The sequence below is a fragment of the Homarus americanus genome, unplaced genomic scaffold (assembly GCF_018991925.1).
Source record: "Homarus americanus isolate GMGI-L3 unplaced genomic scaffold, GMGI_Hamer_2.0 scaffold36734, whole genome shotgun sequence".
Lineage (NCBI taxonomy): Eukaryota > Metazoa > Arthropoda > Malacostraca > Decapoda > Nephropidae > Homarus > Homarus americanus.
In genome coordinates, this window is record NW_024733126.1 from 12,515,450 (window position 1) to 12,522,510 (window position 7,061).

The window sequence follows — 7,061 nt, forward strand, 5'->3', positions numbered from 1 at the left end:
AAGGGGGGTTTTGAAAATTAGACCGAGTATTCTCATGAGCGTAATTTTGACTTGTTAAGTAATTAGCACATTGAGCTAATGGTCGGGACGTGATGGGTAGATTAGTTGTTTCATATCTTAATGCTCTTCAGTCCCCCGCCCCCCCCCCACCTTGTCCATCAAAAAAAGGGGGAAGGAAAAAACAAAAGAAAAAATAAATTAAATTCGCTTCACTCCATTGGGTTTAGAATTTATTTGAAGAATAGGACGAAAAAAATATATATACGATACGTGGATTATTAAACTATGAGTGACAGACAGATACAGACACACACAATGTATAGTTCCTGAGATATGATACCATAGTAGAAAACTTTCAAGCACAAAAAATTAGAAACTTATCGATGAACTCTAATACAGAAAACTAGGTAGATTGTTTACCTCTGCCTTCCTTACCCCTCGTGTCCGACAGGATGAACGAAAACACCAAACAAACCTATTGTTTACTATGACAATAAGTACATTTTTTGTTGTCGAGGACAATTAACCCCCGAGACATAAATAAGAAAGGGGGGAGCGTCTCCACCTACGGCCACAAAAACATCAACATCAAAACCTCGAGGCGCTGAGAAGACGAAGACATAGTAAGAAAGAAAAAATACGCGGCCAAGGTATATGTGACAAGTAAACAGATGATGACGTCGCCGAGGCGAGAGAACAATTTCAACATCAGTATTAAAACCCGAGGTGTTAATAAGAGGACAGAGAGACGGAGCGAGAGATAGAGTGACCAACATGAAGAACAAATACAATACGAAGGTAATGATAAAATTAAACGGCAGGTGACATCATTGTTAAAAGTCAAATTCATGAAAGTGACGATAATACGAGGGAGAATAATTAATATAACAGGATGGGAGGAAAATAAGCAACAAGGCCCCAAAATGGGTGTTAACAAGAGGAGGGGAGGATGGTATCTATTCTCTCCCCGGGGGCTTGAAGCCTCACCAAAGTTTTAAAACTACTTATCGTTAACTAACTTTACAAACTTTCCTGCATTAATCATGTTTTATCATCGCAGGAAAAAATATCACCCATTAAGCAGCTTCAAAGAATTAAAAGATTGCTCCATAATTTCACACATGGATCATGCAGCTAACATTTTTGCACTTCATTATGTGTTGTTAAAATTGCGGAGTATATTTATTTATTTATTTATTTTATTAGAGGACACTGGCGTAGAGAAAAATGCTTCACTCTTGCTTGGCTGAGACACTATGTTGGGGTGAGCATCTCTATATCGGAGAAAATGAAAGGTTTTGTGGACTTTATAACGCGTCATTAAAAACAACTCTCCAGCTGGCTATTTTTAAGATATATGTTATCTTGGTAAGACCATTAATAGCCTGCCTGCTACGGTGATTGCTTTCCTGGCTTACTGAGGATTGACCAATGCTTGAATTTACCGACAAAATATGATCTATCATTTTCTTTGTATTTCACTTATCAATTTTTTAAGAGGAATATATATATATATATATATATATATATATATATATATATATATATATATATATATATATATACTACCTGAAACATAGTTCAATTAATACCTAATGAAAACCATAGACCGCAGACAATAATTCGCCTACCTAGCACACACGCACGCCTCTCTCCACGCCAACACTTGTGCAAAACGCCGCTCACTCGTATATACACACACACACACACACACACACACTCACATAAAGGTCTCCACCATTCATAAGTGTCCCTTTGAAGATTATGACACGATAAGACACCACAAGTCCGAGGAGTCTTTATTCATGTACGTGTTGAAGTGGTAGGCAGTACTTCTCACCGCTCACCCCTCGGCCCTGGTACATGACAGACCAGCCACCTACACACGACATAGCTGCTTTTTTTTATTACTATTTTCTAACGCGTTAAGTTTTACACTTCTCATAATTGAAAGACTATAATTATCGCTTTTTTTCGTAAAATTTAATGTAATTATTTGTTATTTCTATTTATAAGCGATAATTCAAAGTATTTTATAATAAGTCTATGAACACTGCCGATGAGTAGCACGTTGGCGTAAGCTTCACATAGACAAGTAATCAACAATCATAATGGCGTCTGTCACTTGATGGAGTTCAGCAAACATCGCAACACTGACCCACTTGTGTTATTTACACCGCTTAGCGCACTGCCACAGTATATAAATAAATAAAATAACAAGCATATGCATGTATATATTTCAATACAAACAAACACACACACACACACACAAAAAAAAAAAAACATATAAATATAAATATTATCTTTGTCATATAAATTCCTTATATTAAAGGTAAGAGATCTAATGAAACACATGTACAGAGAGAGAGAAGGGGCAGACAGTAGACAGTCACCCAAGCACTATTACCATCCGCCTGCCAACAAACCATCTCCGTGACAATCGTTTATCGTGTAAATTTACGATGTACGTCCTTAAATACATCGTATGGTGGGGGTCTACCTGTGCGTTTACAGTGCGTCTATAGTGCCTAGTACTTTGCGTTTAGCGTATATCTATGGTGTATTACTTGGTGCGTTGACGATACCTTTTTTCTTCAGTGCTTCGCGCCGTCCTATGAGTGCTACAAGGTCTTGAACAAGCGAGTATACGTTACAAAATTGTCCTTAAAATTTTGGCGAATGTAGACCTCTTCTGCCACCCTATAGCAGTGAGCTTAAGTTCAGCACAACATCATTGTCGTTTGCCAATTCATGGAAGTCAGTCATAAAGTTTAGCCTCTCTCGGTGCCTAGTTTAGAGTCGTGGGCCTTTCTAAGCGTCTTTAACTACGGCGATAGGAACAAACCTCTATTTTTGTGTGTATATATGTATATGTGTGTGTGTGTGCGTGCATATATATATATATATATATATATATATATATATATATATATATATATATATATATATATATATATATATATATATATATATATATATATATATATATATATATATAAATATATATGTGTGCGTGTGTATATACATGTATGTGTGTGTGTATACATGTACGTGTGCGTTTCTGTGTGAGTTTTACGCATCAATTAAACTTTCATAATGTTTCTCTTCGTCTAAGATTACTAGTGCGTGAATAAGACATCTTTCTTGATAAAGTGTGTTATGTTTCACCTCGGGCCGAAGAAATATCACCACCAACCTCCGTGATCGTGCATGAACGTGTTCAGCAAGATCGTCCACAGCCTCCGCCTCTCCTGTGTTCACCTGATATCACACTAAGAAGCTTCGGTCACTATGTCTTCGTCAAGGGATTTGGCCCACGACTCTCGGGGACAAGTTTACCCCGAATTCCGAGTCCAAACTTGGCGTATTACGAACACTAATGAGATTTGGAGCAAAGGAGTAAGATATCGGAGTAGAAATAAAGAACTGAGAGACGTATCGCTCTTTCTTCCTTACTCTCTTGAATTTGTCTTTCTATTTTTTATCATTTGGTAGAAGGTTAGATAGTAATTAATCTCTATTTAGTATGGATGTTATTTAAAATTTTTGTTTTATACAAAGAATATGTATTATTCTAGCTTTAGGTTGTGCTATGTAATGGGAAGTAGTATATATACAGTATGTGCTGGTATATTATTTATTTATCAACAATGAATAATAATAATAATAATAATAATAATAATAATAATAATAATAATAATAATAATAATAATAATAATAATAATAATAATAATAATAATAATAATAATAATACCAGGAAACAATAATGGTAATATTCATACCATTGTTACTAATAATAATTAATACCAAAAATATCTTCACCAGAAGTTGGTCTTTTTGTTGTTGGATATTATTAATAGTGTTAATAAATTATTATTGTTGATATTAAGCCACTGTTATTAATACAGGACCATTTTTATCAATATTATTATTAATGTTTTTATTAACACTAGTTCAACTATTTTTATTTTTATTATATATATATATATATATATATATATATATATATATATATATATATATAAAATATATATATATATATATATATATATATATATATATATATATATATATATATATAATATATATATATTTATTATATATATATATATATATATATATATATATATATATATATATATATATATATATATATATACACACACACACAAGGTACAGTAGGTACAGCTATAAACGGTTTATCGGCAGGAAGTGCAAATTCCAGGAAGCCGATTCGTAAAAATATTTTGCAAAGCGATATCACGGTGTGTTTACGTCTAGCGTCAGTGAAGCACGTAATCATGAGTGTTTGTAAACAAATATATTGACGTCACGAGCGAGTTATCAGGAAATACATTATATTTACATTATACTTTATAAATGTGGTCGGATAACTAAGCTTGTTTCGTGCATTGGAGAACAAACAACCATCACAGTGTGTGTGTGCGTCTCAAGTATATAATTGTATGATATACGTACAATAATTTAATTTTGCCAAAATTTATTTCTAAGGTTTGAACAAAATCTTACAATTAAAAGAACACGCAGATGAAAACTGAAATGAGTCTATCAGTTATTTAAAATAAGATATTTATTGTTTCTGCATTTATGTTTACATTACATTTGGTTTTCCTAAATTCTTTCCAGAATTTATTTTGAAATTAACTAAAAAGATCATTGATATTGTCGTGCAACACAGCCACTCGCTCTCTATCTTAGAGGAAACTGTCGCCCCACAAGCTGCTTTATACGTAGCAGATGTTGTCTCACAGCTAGAATGTACTACAATGTCTCGGGTATTTTTATTCATATATTGACAGTTGTTGTTGATGTGATGTAGTAGCGCGCCTCAGACAAAGATATTTAAGCACAGAGCACAAACAGCTTCCTCACAAGACAACAACTATTGAAAAAGATTCTATTTAATATGTCTCGACAACTATCATAAAGCAAATACAGTAATAATTTTATTATTTATATTCCTATATCCTGTAATGATTCATCGCCGTATTCATGTCAGGTTAATAATTCTTGATGTTGATTTGTTTGATGTCTGAACATTGAAATACTTATAAGTGTAGAATGCAAAAGAACACATACTTTTACCTGCAAAACTTCACATATAAATTACTTTAAGTCCCATAATATCTATCTATTCGTGAATTTTATACAACATTTTTTCCTCATGCATTATAAAGTGTGTTTAATAATAAGAATTTTAGCAACATAAAGGACTTTGCAAGGCTGAACTTCTTGTTACACAACTTAAACTCAACAAGTGGAGTTTTAGATTTGTTTGTATATCACTTGTTAAAATACAATATTTCTTCAGACTTTATTTTATTGATTTCTTGATAGTTTGACAATCAATTGGTTTGTATTGGTTTAAAGTTCATAAATTGATAGTTAGATCTAAGAAAAAACTGATGCACAATTGCTTTCCTTGACAGAATGTTACCCCTCACGATATGCCACGAGGATCGCTTACTAATGTCCCCAACCAACCGCAAAAGATAATATTTTTTTAAAGCGTGAGAGAAAGACAGGTATAATCATATTGTTTTTGAATTATAAGAAATTTATGTTCATGAAAGGTTTCAAAGTTTCACTAATTTGTTTCACGTTGATGTTTTATGTCATTTATGGGGTTTATTGACACTCCAGTAACGAAGACAATTACTGTATTATAGACATAACTACACGTCAAAAGCTAAACCTGACATTGTATTTTCTTTATATCAAACATATGAAAGTTTGTGGGTACTAAAATATTCCTGTGATATTCAAACTTATATATAAAATAGGAAAAATATAATTAACACTTGCCCTTTCTCCCACATAATTTATATCAGTCAAAAATCATATGAAAAAAGTTATTTCATTACGATTAACTTCAACCATCAATATGTAAACAAAACTAAATAGATTAATTATAAATAAAACCCCCAAAATGACAGGGCTTCCACAAAGCCAAAACATGACAAAAAAAAAACAATTAAAAAGTATTAAAAGCAAAATTTCCTACGATTTCCGGAATAAACTTGAACCAACAAAAATATTTCGAAACAAATAATTACAAAAACGAAGAGAAAATGTACCTTAGATAGAAAGAAGAAGGAGAAGGAGAAGAAGAAGACAATTTGTTGAGGGAGGAGAGGGAACCCCCAGCCAATCTAGGGAACGAGTGAGGAATTGTTCCATCATGACTAACGCCTTCAACTTGTGTTTGGAGTTTAGTGAATGGTTCTTCAGGGAGTATGAAAAGGAGAGGGGGAGAGAAGGAGGTGGGAGGGAGAAGAATAATAACAAGAACAAGAAAAAGAAGCAGAAAAACTCGAAGAAGTAAAAAACACAACGAGAAAAACAAGAATAAGAAGTAGAACAAGAAGAATGAATAGAAGAAAAAGAAGAAAGTGAGATTTAAAAAGACTAGTGTATGAAAAAAGGATGGATATTCAGGTGGATTAGAAGAACACTTGAGAGGAAAAGGGAGAGGAGAAAAAGATGTAAAGATACGGAAGAGTGGAGAGACTGGTAGAATAAAAAAAATGAATAATATGAAAAAATATAAATGCAACCAAGGCATAAAGAAAATAGTAACAATATTTTCGAACACGAATAAGTGAAAAATAAACGAAAAAGGTGAGAAAAGAGCATGTGAGACGAAATGAAATAAATAAATAAACAAAATATGAATAAGATATACGTGAATAAATAAAAAAGGAAGGAGGAATAAAAAGAAATAAAAGCAACAGAAGAAACGATGCATAGAAAGTTTGATGGATATGAAGGGTGGTAAAGCAAGAGAGAAAAAAACAGAGTAATAACGAAAATAGAAATAGGAGAGAGAGAAGGATTAAGAGGTTAGGAAGCAAGGTAGGGGTACAGACAACAGCAGAGGATTAAAGATGGATGAGGGGGTAAGAATGAAAGAAGAGATGAAGAGAAAAAAAGAGTAACATGACAAAAATAACTATAATGGGAAAGTGGGAGGTAATGAGAGACACTAAGGAAAAGAGACTATGAGAAAAGAGATATTAAGGAGGAGAAAGAGACTAGGG